Genomic DNA, 20,699 nt, shown 5'->3' on the forward strand with positions numbered 1-20,699 from the left:
TCAAGTAAAGATTACTTCTTGCTATGCCATAATAGGCTACGACATGCTTCAAATAATGTTGTTACTGCTACTTTAAAGTCTTGTAATCACTACAAAAAACTGAATACCGTCGAATATAGCATCGCAGAATAGTGGGGTTTTACCGGCAGTAACAGCGTCAAATTCGTAAGGTTAAGTAATTACCGACAGATTTCAGTTGTCGATAGTAAATTTGCTAATAATATTTGGAGGGAAAAAATTGACACGTCCTTTAGAGTCGGATTTACCGTCGGAAAAATTCGACATTAAACCCACTTGGTGAAACACTGCATTTTGGTGACCCGCAATGATTTACCGTCGGAATTTTCCAAGGATAACTCGGTCGTAAATTCAAAATGCGAACCCTCTTTTTTCTCATTCAAATTTCACTCTCTCTCTCAATCATCCATTTCCTCCCCTCTCCCCAATACCACCATCTGTTGCTGTCGAAACCACCACCATTATAGCCCCTTCTCTGTCGCCGTCAACCCACTACCGAGACCCCTGCCTTCTTCTTCTTCTCCCTCTTCTCTCGTTGCTATTTCATTATTAATCTTCTCCCTTCCCGGAACCACCACGCCGCACCATAGAGCCACCATCGGCGAGCCATCAAGCCACCGTTATCCCCACCATCATCACGCTGCTACTGTCCAGCTTCGCCACAAGTCCATCTTTCAATGCAGCAGAACAGGGAAGCCCTTATCCCAGTCTCCTAGCAAGTTCCCCAGCCTTCAATGACCGATGTCTACAGCTTCTTGCTCCAGCAACAACATAGTGCCATTTCAACCCCTCTCTTCCCTCTCATATGTTTCATCTGTTGCCCTGCATCACAGGTATTTTGTTAAACTCTATTTTTCAAATTCTGTTTAGTCAGTATTGGTTCATTAGTTTGGTTTTAGTTAGTTTAGTTAGATTTAATTTTCTATTTTAGTGGATTTTAGTTTGGAACTTATGCTTATAAAAGAATGCCATTTGGTTTGTGCAATACACTGATAACGTTCCAAAGGTGCATGACTAGTGTTTTTTCCGATCTTATAGAGAATTATATGGAGGTTTTTATAGATAATTTTACCGTGTATGAAAAATTCCTTTGAAATGTGTTTAGAGAACTTAGCTAGGGTATTAAAGAGGTGTGTCAATACTAACATTGTGTTAAATTTTGAAAAGTGTCACTTTATGGTAAAACAAGGCATAGTATTGGGACATATTGTCTCTAGTGATGAAATTTTTGTAGACCCGGCTAAGATTGAAGTTATTTTTAGCTTGTTTGACTTTGATGATGCTTGCAAGGAAGCTTTTGATATGCTAAAAGGGGCACTTACCTCAGCCCCCAATTGCGAGAGGGCCAGATTGGAACATCTTGTTTGAGATTATGTGCGATACTTCCAACCATGTAGTGGGTGCCGTGATTGTACAGCGCGAAGGTAAGGTCCCTTATGGTTAAGGATGTAAGCCTTTTTTGCAATTCATATCATCAATGCCAGAGATTTAGAAATGCATCCAAGAGGGATGATATTCCCCAACAACCAATGTTGTTTTGTGAAATTTTTAATGTGTGGGATATCGACTTTATGGGTCCATTTTCAAACTCGAATGGATTTCTGTATATCTTGTTAGCTGTTGATTATGTCTCTAAATGGGTAGAAGCAATTTCAACCCAAACATATGATGCTAACATTGTTTTCTCCTTTGTGAGAAACCATATTGTTTGTCACTTTGGATTGCCGCAAACAATCGTGAGCAATCAAGGCACACACTTTTATAACAGGAAGTTGGAGACACTGATGCGAAAATATGGTATCATTCACAAAGTAGACACTGCTTACCACCCACAAACAAATGGCCAAGTTGAAGTCTCAAACTGGGAAATCAAAAGAATCTTAGAAAAGATGGTGAAACCCCACAGAAAGGATTGGAGTACTAGATTGGGGGGTGCACTATGGGCCTACCAGACTGCTTATAAAACTCCAATTAGAATGAGTCCTTTCTGATTAGTCTATGAAAAAGCTTGACATCTCCCGGTTGAGATTGAGCATAAATCATATTGGGCGGTGAAGGAGTGTAACATGGGTTTGCAAAAGGCGGAAGCGGAAAGAAAAATACAATTGGAGGAGCTGGAATGTTTGAAACTAGAAGCCTATGATAATGCCTGCATCTACAAAGAAAAAACCAAAGTGCGGTGCATCATCGGAGCATCAGGTGGAAAGAATTCAGAGTTGGTGATTTAGTATTGATGTATAATTCAAGGTTGAGGCTATTACCTGGGAAGATTAGGTCAAGGTATGATGGTCCCTACATTGTGGAGAAGGTTGAGTCCTATGGTGTAGTTCATTTGTATCATCCTACAAGTGCGTCTATCTTTAAGGTGAATGGCCATAGACTCAAGCTATATCATTATACCAATCCCAAGAGCAACAAGGAAGTGGAGGTGTTTCTTTTGGAGGATCCACCCAGTGCCAGAAATTGAGGTTCATGGCCGTCCAACTTAAGGACGTTAAAGAAAAGTACTCGGTGAGAGACACCTTACCATGGTATGGTCTTCTAATTCTCTTCCTTGTGTATCACTTCTTCTGCTAAACTTTCATTTCTTTGGTTGCATTTCTTGAATTTTCTTAGTTGAAGTTAAGTTTTTAGGTGTTTGGTTAGGTTTTGAGTATTGATTATGTGTTCATAAGCTTAAAAAAAATTTTGAAAACTTGCCATTTCATGCGTACACATGCCTCATACGTACGCATGGCCACCGTTCCGAGAAGAATGGCCTCTGTGCAAGATTTGTGTGTGTGATTGTGCGCATGCATGATAGAATCACAGTAGCATTTGGGTGTTGTGCAAGTATTGTACAAGGTTGGTGCGTGCGCATGATATACTGGTCACGCGTACACATGACTCATGCGTACGCACAACCCTCATTCCCGAGCGAAACCATGATTGTGCAAACATCATGCGAGTCCATAGCATGTGCATCATCCTTAATCTTGTGCGTACGCGTGCCTCATGCGTACTGATGAGCGGATAATTTATACGCTTTTTGGCATTGTTTTTAGGTAGTTTTTAGTAAGTTCAAGATACTTTTAGGGATATTTTCATTAGTTTTTATGTTAAATTCACATTTCTGGACTTTACTATGAGTTTGTGTGTTTTTCTGTGATTTCAGGTAATTTCTGGCTGAAATTGAGGGACTTGAGCAAAACTCTGAAAAAGGCTGACAAAAGGACTGCTGATGCTGTTGGAATCTGACCTCTCTACACTCGAAATAGATTTTCTGGAGCTACAGAAGCCCAAATGGCGCGCTCTCAACGGCGTTGGAAATTAGACATCCAGAGCTTTCCAGAAATATATAATAGTCCATACTTTATTCGGGAATTGATGACACAAAGTGGCGCTCAACGCCAAGTACATGCTGCTGTCTGGAGTCAAACGCCAGAAATACGTCACAACCCGGAGTTGAATGCCAGAAACACGCTATAACTCGGCGTTCAACTCCAATAAAAGCCTCAGCTCGTAGATAGATCAAGCTCAGCCCAAACATACACCAAGTGGGCCCTGGAAGTGGATTTATGCATCAATTACTTACTCATGTAAACCCTAGTAGCTAGTTTATTATAAATAGGACTTTTTACTAGTGTATTAGACATCTCTGGACGCCTAGTCCTTAGACCATGGGGGCTGGCCATTCGGCCATGCCTGAACCTTTCACTTATGTATTTTCAACAGTGGAGTTTCTGCACACCATAGATTAAGGGTGTGGAGCTCTGTTGTACCTCAAGTTTCAATACAATTACTATTACTTTCTATTCAATTCTCTTTTATTCTTATTCCAAGATATACGTTGCACAACACTTTGATGAATGTGATGATCCGTGACACTCATCATCATTCTCACCTATGAACGTGCGTGACTGACAACCACTTCCGTTCTACTCTAGGCCGGGCGCATATCTCTTAGATTCCCCAATAGAATCTTCGTGGTATAAGCTAGATAGATGGCGGCATTCCTGGGGATCCGGAAAGTCTAACCTTGTCTGTGGTATTCCGAGTAGGATTCCGGTATTGAATGACTGTGACGAGCTTCAAACTCCTGAAGGCTGGGCGTGATGACAAACGCAAAAGAATCAATGGATTCTACTCTAACCTGATTGAGAACCGACAGATGATTAGCCGTGCTGTGACAGAGCATTTGGACCATTTTCACTGAGAGGATGGGATGTAGCTATCAACAAGGGTGATGCCTCTAGACGATTAGCCGTGCAGTGACAGAGCATAGGACCATTTTCCCGAGAGGATTAAAAGTAGCCATTGATGATGGTGATGCCCTACATACAGCTTGCCATGGAAAGGAGTAAGAAGAATTGGATGAAAGCAATAAGAAAGTAGAGATTCAAGAGGAGCACATCACCTCCACATGCCTATCTGAAATTCCCACTATTGATCTACATAAGTATTTCTATCCCTTTTTATTTTTTATTTATTATTAATTTTCGAAACCCAAAACCATTTAATCTGCCTAACTGAGATTTACAAGGTGACCATAGCTTGCTTCATACCAACAATCTCTGTAGGATCGACTCTTACTCACGTAAGGTATTACTTGGATGACCCAGTACACTTGCTGGTTAAGTTGAACGGAGTTGTGTCCACACATAGCCAAGAGCCACAATAATGATTCCATACAACAACAAAGAATACTACATTGATGTGATCACACTTTCGTCCACCACGTACGCATGACCACCCATCCTGAGCGCATTGCAATTTGTGCGTGCCTTGTGCGAAAGGGGGTTCGCACGCACAATCCCTTGCCATCTTCGCCGTCATGTGTACGCATGACCCCCTGGTTCGCATGGCAAAGAACGTATACCTTGTTCTCACCCTTTCTTTTCTTTTCTTTTTCTACTTCTTCTCTGCCATTCTCCCCACTTCTTCCCTTCCCTTCTTCCTCTATCTCCGGTGGTCCACAACTGCTAGAGCCACCACAATTCTTCTTCTCTTTCTCATTCTTCTTCTTCTTCTTCTTCTTCTTCTTCTTCTTCTTCTTCTTCTTCTTCTTCTTCTTCTTCTACTCTTAACTTTGACTTCTCTTCATCTTTGCTCTGTTGCTTTCTTTAAGGTTTCAATTTCTTATTGGTGCACGAAATTGTTATTACTAGGCATGGCTCCAAAAACTTGGTGCACAAACCATGATTCACACATCTCTTCACAACTTCGCATAGCTGACCAGCAAGTGCACTGGGTCGTCCAAGTAATACCTTACATGAGTAAGGGTCGATCCCACGGAGATTGTCGGCTTGAAGCAAGCTATGGTCATCTTGTAAATCTTAGTCAGGCAGATTCAAATGGTTATGAAGATTTGATAATTAAAAGATAAATAAACATAAAATAAAGATAAAGATACTTATGTAATTCATTTGTGGAAATTTCAGATAAGCGTATGGAGATGCGTTATTCCTTCTAAATCTCTGCTTTCCTACTGTCTTCATTCAATCATTCATACTCCTTTCCATGCCAAGCTGTATGTTCGGGCTTCACCATAGTCAATGGCTAGCTCCCGTCCTCTCAGTGAAAATGGTCCAACTACGGGTTACGTAGGGCTAATCATCTGTCGGTTCTCACATGTGTTAGAATAGGACCCTGTGATCCTTTTGCGTTTGTCACTATGCCCAACAGTCATGAGTTTGAAGCTCGTCACAGTCATCCCATCCCAGATCCTACTCGAAATACCACAGACAAGGTTTAGACTTTTCGGATCTCAAGAATGCTGCCAATTGGTTCTAGCTTATACCACGAAGACTCTGATCTCACAGAATGGAAGGCTCTGTTGTCAGGAGAGGCAACCATGCGTCGAGAACCAGGAACCCACGAGATATACATTCAAGCTTGTTTTCAGGTAGAACAGAAGTGGTTGTTAGACATGCGTTCATATGTGAGAATGGTGATGAGTGTCACTTGATCATCACATTCATCATGTTCTTGTGTGCGAATGAATATCTTAAAATAAGAATAAGCTTGAATTGAATAGAAGAACAATAGTACTATGCATTAATACTTGAGGAACAACAAAGCTCCACACCTTAATCTATGGTGTGTAGAAACTCCACCGTTGAAAATACATAAGTGATGAAGGTCCAGGCATGGCCGAATGGCCAACCCCCATAAAAGTCTAAGATAGCATAAAACTGATCAAAGATCGATCTAAGGATAATCCAAAGATTCTAAGATCATCCAAAGATGTCTAATACAATAGTAAAAGGTCCTATTTATACTAGACTAGTTACTAGGGTTCACAGAAATAAGTAAATGATGCAGAAATCCACTTCCGGGTCCACTTGGTGTGTGCTTGGACTGAGCATTGAAGCTTTCATGTGTAGAGACTTTCCTTGGAGTTAAACGCCAGCTTTTATGCCAGTTTGGGCGTTTAACTCCAGCTTTTATCCTGTTTCTGGCGTTTAACGCCAGAATAGGGCAGAAAATTGGTGTTTAAATGCCAGTTTGCGTCATCAAAACTCAGACAAAGTATAGACTATTATATATTGTTGGAAATCCCAGGATGTCTACTTTCCAACGCAATTGAGATCGTGCTATTTTGACTTCTGTAGCTCAAAAAAATCCATTTTGAGTGCAGAGAGGTCAGAATCCAACAGCATCTGCAGTCCTTTTTCAGCCTCTGAATCAGATTTTTGCTCAGGTCCCTCAATTTTAGCCAGAAAATACCTGAAATTACAGAAAAATACACAAACTCATAGTAAAGTCCAGAAATGTGAATTTTTCTTAAAAACTAATAAAAATATACTAAAAATTAGTTAGATCCTACTAAAAACTACCTAAAAATAATGCCAAAAAGCGTATAAATTATCCGCTCATCACAATACCAAACTTAAATTGTTGCTTGTCCCCAAGCAACTGAAAACAAAATAGGATAAAAAGATGAAAATATATAATGAATCTCACAATATGAATGAGACTTAGTCCCAATTAGATGAGCGGGGCTAGTAGCTTTTTGCTTCTGAACAGTTTTGGCATTTCACTTTATCCTTTGAAATTTAGAATGATTGGCATCTATAGGAACTCAGAATTTTAGATAGTGTTATTGATTCTCCTAGTTCAGTATGTTGATTCTTGAACACAGCTACTTTATGAGTCTTGGCCGTGACCCTAAGCACTTTGTTTTCCAGTATTACACCGGATACATAAATGCCACAGACACATAACTGGGTAAACCTTTTCAGATTGTGACTCAGCTTTGCTAGAGTCCCCAGTTAGAGGTGTCCAGAGTTCTTAAGCACACTCTTTTTGTTTTGGATCACGACTTTAACCACTCAATCTCAAGCTTTTCACTTGGACCTTCATGCCACAAGCACATGGTTGGGAACAGCTTGATTTAGCCGCTTAGGCCCGGATTTTATTCCTTTAGGCCCTCCTATCCATTAATGCTCAAAGCCTTGGATCCCTTTTTACCCTTGCCTTTTGGTTTAAAGGGCTATTGGCTTTTTCTGCTTGCTTTTTCTTTTTTCTTTTTTTGCCTTTTTTTCGCAAGCTTTGTTATTCACTGCTTTTTCTTGCTTCAAGAATCAATTTCATGATTTTTCAGATTATCAATAACATTTTTCTTTGTTCATCATTCTTTCAAGAGCCAACAATTTTAACATTCATAAACTTCACTATAAAAAATATGCACTGTTCAAGCATTCATTCAGAAAACAAAAAGTATTGCCACCATATCAAAATAATTAAACTAATTTCAAGATAAAATTTGAAATTCAAGTACTTCTTGTTCTTTTGTAATTAGGCACATTTTTCATTTAAGAGAGGTGAAGGATTCATGGAATTATTCATAGCTTTAAGGCATAGACACTAGATACTAATGATCATGTAGTGAAGACATAAGCATAGACAAACATAAAGCATCAAATTCGAAAAACAGAAAAATAAGAACAAGAAAATCAAAGAACGGGTCCACCTTAGTGATGGTGACTAGTTCTTCCTCTTGAAGATCCAATGGAACGCCTAAGCTCCTCTATGTCTCTTCCTTGCCTTTGTTGCTCCTCCCTCATAGCTCTTTGATCTTCTCTAATCTCATGGAGAATGATGGAGTGCTCTTGGTACTCCACCCTTAGTTGGTCCATGTTGTAACTCAAGCCTTCCAAAGAGGTGTTGAGTTACTCCCAATAGTTGTGTGGAGGAAAATGCATCCCTTGAGGCATCTCAGGGATTTCATGAGGAATTTCCTCCTGCTCTTGTTGAGGTCCATGAGTGGGCTCTCTTGTTTGCTCCATCCTCTTTTTAGTGATGGGCTTGTTCTCTTCAATGAGGATGTCTTCCTCTATGACAATTCCAGCTAAATTGCATAGGAGACAGATGAGATGAGGGAAGGCTAACCTTGCCAAAGTGAAGGACTTGTCAGTCACCTTGTAGAGTTCTAGAGGTATGATCTCATGAACTTCCACTTCCTCTCCAATCATGATACTATGGATCATGATGGCCCGATCCACAGTTACTTCGGATCGGTTGCTATTAGGAATGACAGAGCGTTGGATGACCTCTAACCATCCTCTAGCCACGGGCTTAAGGTCTGGTCTTCTCAATTGAACCGGCTTGCCTCTTGAGTCTCTTTTCCATTGAGCTCCTTCCACACATATGTCCATGAGGACTTGGTCCAACATTTGATCAAAGTTGACCCTTCTAGTGTAGGGGCATGCGTTTTCTTGCATCATTGGCAAGTTGAACGCCAACCTTACATTTTCTGGACTGAAATCTAAATATTTTCCCTGAACCATTGTAAGCCAATTCTTTGGATTTGGGTTTGGGAGGGAAAGGAATTTGAATTTTTTGAGGTAGGTGGGGTTGTTGGAGAAGAGATATGGAGGTGATTGGTGAAGAGAATATAGGGAAGAGGATAGGATTTGATAGGTAAGTAGTGTTTTAGATAGAGTGTTATAGAGATGTGTGAGTAGGAGAGAGAGAGAGAGAGAGAGAGAGAGAGAGAGAGAGAGAGAGAGAGAGAGGTGGGGTAGGAAGGGATCTTGTGGACCCCACAGATCCTGAGGGGTCAAGAACTTTTCATCCCTACTCCATTTAGGCATGCAAAACACTCTTAGAGTGCAATTCTGGCATTTAACGCCAGACTGCTGGCTGTTTCTGGCGTTAAACGCCAGCTTTTATACCTTTCCTGGCATTTAACGCCTAGCTGTAGCCTGTTTCTGGCGTTAAACGCTAGTCTGGTCCCCATTTCTGGCGTTAAATGCCCAAAATGGGGCCAGACTGGGCATTTAACGCCCATTCTGCTATTCTTACTCGCGTTTAAACGCCAGTAAGTTCATCCTCTAGGGTGTGCTATTTTTTTTGCTATTTTTGATTTTGCTTTGATTTTTTTGCAGTTGTTTTTGTGACTCCACATGATCATCAACCTAAATAAAACATAGAATGATAATAGAAATTCAATATAGATAAATAAAAATTGGGTTGCCTCCCAATAAGTGCTTCTTTAATGTCAATAGCTTGACAGTGGGCTCTCATGGAGCCTCACAGATAAGCAGAGCCTGGTTGTGGCCTCTCAACATCAAACTTAGAGTTTGGTTGTGGCCTCCCAACACCAAACTTAGAGTTTGAATGTGGGGCTTTGTTTGACTCTATATTGAGAGAAGCTTTTCATGCTTCTTCTCCATGTGTACAGAAGGAGAACCTTGAGTCTTGAATACAAGGTAGTCCTCATTCAATTGAAGAACCAACTCTCCTCTGTCAACATCAATTACAGCTTTTGCTGTGGCTAGGAAAGGTCTGCCAAGGATGATGGATTCATCCTCATCTTTCCCAGTGTCTAGGATTATGAAATCAACAGGGATGTAAAGGCCTTCAACCTTCACTAGCACGTCCTCTACTAGTCCATAAGCCTGTTTCATTGATTTATCTGCCATCTCTAGTGAGATTCTTGCAGCCTGTACCTCAAAGATTCCTAGTTTTTCCATTATAGAGAGTGGCATGAGGTTAATATCTGACCCTAGGTCACACAGAGCCTTCTCAAAGGTCATGGTACCTATGGTACAGGGTATTAAGAATTTACCAGGATCCTGTTTCTTTTGAGGTAAAGTGTGCTGGATCCAGGTATTCAGTTCATTAATGAGCAATGGAGGTTCATCCTCCCAAGTCTCATTACCAAATAGCTTGGCGTTCAGCTTCATGATTGCTCCTAAATACTAGGCAACTTGCCCTTCAGTAATATCTTCATCTTCTTCAGAAGATGAATAGTAATCAGAGCTCATGAATGGTAAAAGGAAGTTTAATAGAATTTCTATGGTCTCTGTATGAGCCTCATATTCCTTTAGTTTCTCATTGGGGTACTCCTTAATGGCCAGTGGACGTTCCCTGAGGTCTTCCTCGCTGGGAATCACTGCCTTTTCACTCTCTCCAGGTTCGGCCATGTTGGTCACGGTTATGGCCTTGCACTCTCTTTTAGGATTCTCTTCTGTATTGCTTGGGAGAGTGCTATGAGGTGTTTCAGTAACCATTTTACTCAGTTGACCCACTTGTGCCTCCAAGTTTCTGATGGAGGACCTTATTTCATTTATGAAACTGAGAGTGGCCTTAGATAGATCAGAGACTATATTTTTGCTAAGCTAGATGGATTCTGCTCAGAATTCTCTGTCTATTGCTGAGAGGATGATGAAAAAGGCTTGCCATTGCTAAACCTGTTTCTTTCACCATTATTATTGTTAAAGCCTTGTTGAGGCTTTTGTTGATCCTTCCATGAGAAATTTGGATAAGTTCTCCATGACGGGTTATAGGTGTTTTCATAGATTTCACCCATGTAATTCACCTCTTCCATTGCAGGGTTCTCAGGATCATAAGCTTCTTTTTCAGAAAATGCTTCTTTAGTACTGTTGGATGCAGCTTGCAATCCATTCAGACTCTGAGAAATCATATTGACTTGTTGAGTCAACATTTTATTCTGAGCCAATATGGCATTCAGAGCATCAATTTCAAAAACCTACTTCCTCTGAGGCGTCCCATTACTCACAGGATTCCTCTCAGAGGTGTACATGAACTGGTTATTTGCAACCATTTCAATGAGTTCCTGAGCTTCTGCAGGAATTTTCTTCAGGTGAATAGATTCACCTGCAGAATGGTCCAATGATATCTTAGACAATTCAGACAGACCATCATAGAAAATATCAAGGATGGTCCATTCTGAGAGCATGTCAGAAGGATACTTTTTGGTCAGTTGCTTGTATCTTTCCCAAGCTTCATAGAGGGATTCACCTTCTTTCTGCCTGAAGGTTTGAACATCCACTCTAAGCTTGCTCAACTTTTGAGGAGGAAAGAATTTGGCTAAGAAAGTCGTGACCAGCTTATCCCAAGAGTTCAGGCTATCTCTAGGTTGAGAGTCTAACCATATTCTAGCTCTGTCTCTTACAGCAAAAGGGAAAAGCATAAGCTTATAGACCTCGGGATCAACTCCATTGGTCTTAACAGTATCACAGATCTGCAAGAATTTAGTTAAAAATGAAAAGGATCTTCTGATGGAAGTCCATGAAACTTGCAATTCTGTTGCATCAGAGAAACTAATTGAGGCTTAAGCTCAAAATTGTTTGCTCCAATGGCAGGGATTGAGATGCTTCTTCCATGGAAGTTGGAATTTGGTGCAGTGAAGTCACCAAGCATCTTCCTTGCATTGATATTGTTGTTGGGTTCGGCCATTACTTCTTTTTCGAGATTCTCTGTAAGATTTTCTCTGGATTGTTGTGCTTTAGCTTCTTTTAGCTTCTTCTTCAGAGTCCTTTCAGGTTCAAGGTCAGCTTCAACAAGAATGTTCTCGTCCTTACTCCTGCTCATATGAAAAAGAAGAGAACAGAAAAGAAGAGGAATCCTCTATGTCATAATATAGAGATTCCTTTATGTGAGTAGAAGAAGAGAAGAATAGAAGAATAATGTAGAGAGAAGAAGAAAAATCTGAACACAGAGAGAAGAGAAGGTTCGAATTATGAGTAGAAGAGAAGTGTTAGTAGATAAATAAATAAATAGAAAGAGATGAAAGGGAGAGAATTTCGAAAATTATTTTTGAAAAATGGTTAGTGATTTTCGAAAATTAAAGGTGGAAAAGTGGTTATGTGATTTTGAAAAAAAATTTGAAATTAATTTTGAAAAGATAAGAAGTTAGAAAAAGTATTTTGAAATTAAGGTTTGAAAAAGATATGATTGAAAAAGATTTGATTTTAAAAAGATATGATTGAAAAGATATGGTTGAAGAAAATTTGATTTTTAAAAAGATATGATTGAAAAACAATTTTTTTTGAAAAAGATTTGATTTTTAAAATTTGATGACCTGAGTTACAAGAAATTAAAAGATATGATTCTAAAATTTAAAGTTTGAATCTTTCTTAACAAGAAAGTAACAAACTTGAAATTTTTGAATCAAAACATTGATTGGTAGTATTAATTTCAAAAAATATGAGGAAAAAATAGGAAAAATATTTTGGAAAGTTTTGAAAAAGATTTTTGAAAATTTTTGAAAAACAAAGGAAAAAAATGAAAAAGATTTGATTTTGAAAAAGATTTTGAAAAGATAAATTCTTGAAATTGAAATCTTGACTTGACTAACAAGAAACAACTTATTTTAAAAATTTTGGCTAAGTCAACCCAAAGATTTCGAAATTTATGAGTGAAATAAGGAAAAGATAATTTTTTTATTTTTTTGCATTTAATGAGGAAAGAGAAAAACCACAAAATGACTCAACACATAAAAATTTTGGATTAAAATAAATGATGCATGCAAGAATACTATGAATGTCAAGATGAACACCAAGAACACTTTGAAGATCATGATGAACATCAAGAACACATTTTTGAAAAATTTTCAAGAAAAGAAAACATGCAAGACACCAAACTTAGAACTTTTAATATTTAGACTCTAAAAATTCAAAAATGCATATGAAAAACAACAAAAGACACAAAACAAGAAAATATGAAGATCAAACAAGGAGGCTCATTAAGAACAACTTGAAGATCATGAAGAATGCAATGCATGAATTTTCAAAAAATTTGCAAGAAAAATAAAAACATGTAATTGACACCAAACATAGAAATTGACATTAGACTCAAACAAGAAACACAAAATATTTTTTTTAGTTTTTATGATTTTATTAAAAAAAATTTGTATTTTTTTCGAGAATTATTTAGGAAAAAGAAAATAAGAAATTCAATTTTTTTAATAGGAATTCCAGGAATCATGCAATGTTAGTCTAAAGCTTCAGTATAAAAAGATTAGACATGACTAGCCAAGCTTCAGCAAGACATCACATACAACAGCCAAATTGATAGGAATCAAAAAGGCTCTTGTGATGATGAAAGTATCATCTGAAACTCTAGAATTCATTTCTAAAAATTTTGAAGAATTAAATAAAAAGAAAAATACCTAATCTAAGCAACAAGATGAACCGTCAGTTGTCCAAACTCGAACAATCCCCGGCAACGGCGCCAAAAACTTGGTGCACGACATTGTTATCACTAGGCATGGCTCCAAAAACTTGGTGCACAATACCATGATTCACACGTCTCTTCACAACTTCGCACAGCTGACCAGCAAGTGTACTGGGTCATCCAAGTAATACCTTACGTGAGTAAGGGTTGATCCCACGGAGATCGTTGGCTTGAAGCAAGCTATGGTCATCTTGTAAATCTCAGTCAGGCAAATTCAAATGGTTATGAAGCTTTGATAATTAAAAGATAAATAAACATAAAATAAAGATAGGGATACTTATGTAATTCATTGGTGGGAATTTCATATAAGCGTATGGAGATGCATTATTCCTTCTAAATCTCTGCTTTTCTACTGTCTTCATTCAATCATTCATACTCCTTTCCATGGCAAGCTATATGTTTGGGCTTCACCGTTGTCAATGGCTACCTCCCGTCCTCTCAGTGAAAATGGTCCAACTACGGGTTACGTAGGGCTAATCATTTGTCAGTTCTCACATGTGTTAGAATAGGATCCTGTGATCCTTTTGCGTTTGTCACTATGCCCAACATTCATGAGTTTGAAGCTCGTCATAGTCATCCCATCCCAGATCCTACTCGGAATACCACAGACAAGGTTTAGACTTTTCGGATCTCAAGAATGCTGCCAATTGATTCTAGCTTATACCACGAAGACTCTGATCTTATGGAATGGAAGGCTCTGTTGTCAGGAGAGGCAACCATGCATCGTGAACCAGGAATCCACGAGATATACATTCAAGCTTGTTTTTAGGTAGAACGGAAGTGGTTGTCAGACACGCGTTCATAGGTGAGAATGGTGATGAGTGTCACTTGATCATCACATTCATCATGTTCTTGTGTGGGAATGAATATCTTAGAATAAGAATAAGCTTGAATTGAATAGAAGAAGAATAGTACTTTGCATTAATACTCGAGGAACAGCAGAGCTCCACACCTTAATCTATGGTGTGTAGAAACTCCATCGTTGAAAATATATAAGTGATGAAGGTCCAGGCATGGCCGAATGGCCAGCCCCCATAAAAGTCTAAGATAGCATAAAACTAATGAAAGATTGATCTAAGGATAATCCAAAGATTCTAAGATAATCGAAAGATGTCTAATACAATAGTAAAATGTCATATTTATACTAGACAAGTTACTAGGGTTTACAAAAATAAGTAAATGATGCAGAAATCCACTTCCGGACCCACTTGGTGTGTGCTTGGGCTGAGCATTGAAGCTTTCATGTGTAGAGACTTTCCTTGGAGTTAAATGCTAGCTTTTATTCCAGTTTGGGCGTTTAACTCCAGCTTTTATCCTGTTTCTGGCCTTTAACGCCAGAATAGGGTAGGAAGTTGGCGTTTAAATGCCAGTTTGCATCGTCAAAACTCGGACAAAGTATGGACTATTATATATTGTTAGAAAGTCCAGGATGTCTACTTTCCAATGCAATTAAGAGCGTGCCATTTGGGCTTCTGTAGCTCCAAAAAATCTATTTCTAGTGCAGGAAGGTCAGAATCCAACAACATATGCAGTCCTTTTTCAGCCTCTGAATCAGATTTTTGCTCAGGTCCCTTAATTTCAACCAGAAAATACCTGAAATCACAGAAAAATACACAAACTCATAGTAAAGTCTAGAAATGTGAATTTTTCTTAAAAACTAATAAAAATATACTAAAAAGTAGCTAGATCCTACTAAAAACTACCTAAAAACAATGCCAAAAAGCATATAAATTATCCGCTCATCAGTTACTTACTCTTACTTTTCTATTTTTTTAGTTGCTACATTTAGTTACATTGTTTCTTGTTAGTAGAATTAAGATAGTTTGAGTTCTATTTTAGCTTCATATAACTTGTTTATATTTTCTTATGCTTTATTTTTTGTGGTTGGTGTTGGATTTGCTATTCAATTTTTGTGGATTAATTAGGTTGTTTCCACGCTCATTGATTTATTTTGTATTATTGTTTGATGCTACAGTGTTTCACATTTGACTTTGGATAGACCATACACTTGGTTGTAATGATTGGCATGATATTATGATAGTGTACACCAAGTGTTTGTCAAAAGGAATCAATGGGACTTTACTTGATTTTTGGTCATGACTTTCAAGTCAATGCTTGATATCATATAACACTTGCTTTCTTTGTGCGTTGATATGGATTCATCTTGTCCTTAATGACCGAATCTCTATTGATGATGGCTTGCATTCTTTGTTCAATCATACAACATTAGTGATTTAGTGCTCTCTAACTCAATGCTCTTTACTTTTTGTGCTTCATCGTCTTTAGGTTAGGTTGAGACTAGATTTTTCCTGTTGTAACTAATCTTGCATGTGTTAATTGATGCTTGATATTACTCTTTTCATGCCACTTACCATGTTCTTGCTTGACTCTTGCTTCAAGTGTTAGTCGATATGCCTCTATGCTTATATTGCATTCTCACTTACATGTTGTAGCTACCATGTAGTTGAGAACCCCTTATCCTTGTATGGCATTATTTTCCACTTGTATTTTCTTAATTTTGGTGTCTTTGTCTTTAGGATTAATGTTTCTTCTTTTTTTCATCTTTTCAGTATTGCCACCAAGAAAGGGAAGGAAAAAACATCTAAGAAGACACCTAGCAAAGTGGTGAATCGCAAGTCGGCCACTGCACTGCCACCTACTAAGCGGCCAAAGATGTTTGACCGCATTGATGAGGCAGAAAAAGAAATTCCTCTATACAACCGAGCAAGATTTTCAAACCGTTATCATGAGCAGATGCACCCGAAGTTGTTGGAGAGAAACCACCACTGCGAATGCCAACTGTTTGTTCTAGAGACCTTATCCCAATTTGTGGTGGACTGCATCAAGCGCTGTGGATGAAAATTTTTTAATAGAGATGTGAGCATGGCTAACTTGTCTTGGGTGGACGAATTTTATGCCAATTTTCACACACCCACCCTTGACTCGGTTTTTGTGCGTAAAAAATAAGTCCCAATAACTGAAGCCGCTATTCAGCAAGTGCTTATACTTCCACCAAGTCCAAGTCCAACAGGAAGGGATTCCTTTCAACAAGCAGTATTTGACCTCAAGATCTTTGTTTTTGATTGGGATACCTTATTGATGCCATTGCACAGTCCGAAAGTAACTGAATTTATGGGACATGCAAGTATAATCCCAAATGCATCTCGGTGAATGACTATGGAGGCTAGGGTATAGCAACAGATAATGTCTAATTATGTAATGCCAAGCACCCATGATTCTACCATCACTGTAGACATGACCGTCCTTGTTTGGTGTATCTTGAAGGAGAAACCTCTGAATCTCCCAAGACTTATCAGACAAGTTATGGGTTGGATCCAAACGGTTGGTAACCTCCCATTTTTCACTTTAGTTACACAATTGGCATCTGCAACTGGGGTTCCATATGTGGCTGATGATGAGGAACTACACTTGCCTAAAGGCAAGGAGATTGTCCCGCAGGAAATTGGTTCAAACCTCAGGTTGCAACCAAAGGCAAGGGCAAGAAACCGCATTCAGATTCCACAAGCCCATCAGCACCACCATCAACACCATCATTTGCACCTCAACAATCTATCCACCAACTGATGATTGAGCTCATCTAGAAGGTCAACCGACAAACCCAGAAGATCGAGCAAAATGAGCGTCGAAACAAGCGACGCTATGAATATTTGAAGAAGGTCATCAGTTGTAGCAACCCACCTCTGAAAGAACCCAACACACTAGAGACCACCTCAGATCATGGCAGATAAGGCGATTAGGCGGTGGACATGGAAGCGCCCCAATCACACCAGCCTAAGAACACTGGAGGTGGAGATCTAGAGCCCCTTGCTTATCACTGACGGCACGGAGCACCGTGTCAATGTTTAAGTGTGAGAAGGTCGGTGACCGACTTTTATAGGTGACAATTCTTTCTCCAACACCTAAACTTTGATTTCTTATGATAGTTATAATATTTTGTACTTTTTAGTTATTTGTTAGCATTTGAGTAGACGGAACTTATCTCTAGTACTTTTGTATTATAGTTGCTTTGTACATATCTTTAGTTATTTGTTAGTCTTATTTTGATTCCTAGTCCTTTTTTTGGATGGTTTGTATATATTTGATCTTTTTATTTTAGGCCACTTGGTTAGAGTAATGATTTTTTTCAAGAAAATTATTTTAGGGCATTCCGCTAATTTGAGTAAACTTTTTACCAAACTTGTTTGAAGAAAAAAAATTTTGGAATATAGTATGGAGCTAGAACACATGGACCTAGTGAGATTTGAGCCTAAATATTTGGTTGCATCTTTTCAACCAATATTTCTATTATGTATGTTTTATTCTTTCTAAAATTGTAATCTTTGACTTGTTTAATTCTATATGTCCATTATTTTGTGTATGTATTCATTTATATAATTGAGGCTGTTGTTTTATTTAGCTTATTTACCCAAATAGCCTACCTTTTATCCATCTTTGTTAACCAATTTTGAGTATGTTTAATCTCTTTTTGTTCTTTATTTTAGTACATCACTAACTATAAGCAAAAAAATAATAAATGTCCTTAATTTGGATCTTTGATTAGCTTAGACTAGTGAAAGTGTACATTATCTATGTGTGAAAAAAATTTAGAAATATTGGTAGAAAGAAAAGAAAAGAATATTTTGAATTTTATTGAAAATCTAGAAAATTTAGGACATATTCATGCATTCAATATTTAAACCATATACATTAGTTTCATGTGTATATATTATGTTATATGAACAAAATAAAATAAAATAAGAGGAAAAAAAAAGAAGAGAAAAAGAAAAAGAAAACAATAAAAAGGGGACAAATGTTAATCCCATAGAAAAGTAATAAGAATAATACATATGGGATGTGAATTGAAAAGGATGCATGAGTATGTGAAAAAGTGAATAATGGGTAGTAGGGTTTGCATTATAATTGAATAGGTTGTCATAAGTTAGGTGAAAAGTTTAAGTTAATTAATCAAAGATTCAAATTCCAGTCCACTTAGCCAAATACAATCTTACCTTGACCCTAGCCCCATTACAACCCTTGAAAAGACCTCATGATATTTGTATACATACATTGAATAATTGTTGATTGTTAGAAGAAGAACAAGGTTTAAAAAACAAGATTAGAAGAGAATTGAGAGAATCAACCCTCAAACACTAGAGAGATTAGGGAGTAAACACTTCTAGTGAGAGTTTGATCACCCAACTCTATGTTTTCTACTTTCATGAGATTTCATCTTGCAAGTTTGCTTACATTTTATTTTGAAACCCAAATTAGTGGGATTGTGTTGATCACTATACTATTTTGGACCTATGTGCTTGTATATATTTTTAGAGATTGATTTATTTATAACCAAGTAGATAGAAGCATCTAGCATTAGGTATATTAGTTGCATTCATGTAAATAGGTTGTATTCTATAAGTCTTACCATTCCCTCTATTCTTTTGGACTTCTGATATTTAGCATGAGGACATGCTAATGTTTAAGTGTGGAGAGGTTGATAAACCACAATTTTATGGTTTATTTTGGATTGTAATGAGTGGATTTTGTCAACTTATTTTGCACTTATTCACCAAATTGCATGCTTTTATGATTTCTTCCTAAATTGTGGTTAAGAGTTAAAAGCATATTTTTTAGGCCTCAAAAATATCAAATTTTTATCCACTTCTATTACCATTCAATGCCGTGATGCGTTTGTTGACTGATTTCAGGTTCAATAGGACAAGGATGACTTGGAAAATGAAATGGAGGCATGCAAAAGTGGAAGAATCATAAAAAAAATGAAGAATTGAGGATTTGGCACTTGTGCGTACACATGACCCATGCATACGCATCTCTCGCAAATAACTCAACTTGCGCGTATGCATGAGCCATGCGTACGCATGACATGAAACACGTGCATCACTTAAAAATACATGTGTCAGCGATTTCTGAACCATTTTTTGGGCCCAATTCAGCTCAATTTTCAAGGAAGGAAGGCCTAAACTGAATGGGACATGGAGAAACTCAGGCATTCACACATTCACATAGTTTTTAGCTAGTTTTTTTCTTAGTTTTCTAGAGAGAGAAACTCTCCCTTATCTCTAGGTTTTAGTGTTCCTTGATAACATTTTGTTTTAATTTCTGGATTGGAACTTGTTTAATTTCAGTTTTGTTTCTTTAATCGTAGCTTCTCTAGTTTTAATTTCACTTAGAAACTTTGTTGGTTATATCCTCTTAGTTTGGTAGTTTGTGGATCTTGTTAATTTTAAATTCCCATTAATGCATTGATATTTTCATGTTTTACATGTCTTATTTGAATTGCTAGTGTTGATAATTGGTAGTGGATATATTTAATTTTGCTTGATTTTTTCAATTACATGATGTTAATTTTTATTACTCACCAAATATTTGATAGAATGTTTATTTTGATTATGGCGTAGATTTTCATTCTTTGTTTGGGGGTTGAGTAATCAAAGACCCTTCAGCTGTTAATGTCCAATATTAATTAGTAATTTAGAGTCGTTAGTTGGTTTGATTTTCACTAACGCTAGTCTTTCGATAAGTTATCATTCTCTTAAAAGCCAGTCTTCGATTTCACTAAAACCTATATTCCAATTGTGAAGCATACATCTATAAGAGTATTGTTAACAACAACATAGGAAATGATTGGAACATTCAACAATTGAATGTTAATAATTTTTTTTTTCATGGAGACCTCAGTAAAGATGTATACATGAAACTATCCCATGTCTACTCAATGAGAGACATTAATCTAGTTTGTAAGTGGACAAAGGCATTGTATGATTTGAAATAGACTCCTCATGCTCATGCATATTGTATGGTTTGGATACTCATTCTGGCGCCTTACCATTTGTCCATAGAATATCGGGCCACTTAATCATCACAAATTACCATGACAGCTCTCACCATCAAAGAAATTAAACTAATAAATCTTTACAAATAGTTGCAAAATGATAACTGGCTAACATGTCACATGTGAATACCACGTGAAAATAGTTTTCAAAAATAAGGAGTAATAAACCCTATGAGTTCCAAACTCTCTCTCTCTCATAAATCCTGCTTCACTCCACCATTCTTTTGCTCAACAATATTTTTTTAAACAATTTTTATTCTTATTTTTTGTGGATAGGGTTTTTTTGCCGTCTTTTTTCTGTTTCAATAATCTTTCATACAATCTTCATTTTTAAGGGCTTTTGCTTAAAATATTGAAAAAAATA

Source organism: Arachis hypogaea, chromosome 2 (assembly GCF_003086295.3).
Source record: "Arachis hypogaea cultivar Tifrunner chromosome 2, arahy.Tifrunner.gnm2.J5K5, whole genome shotgun sequence".
In the NCBI taxonomy this organism is placed as follows: domain Eukaryota; kingdom Viridiplantae; phylum Streptophyta; class Magnoliopsida; order Fabales; family Fabaceae; genus Arachis; species Arachis hypogaea.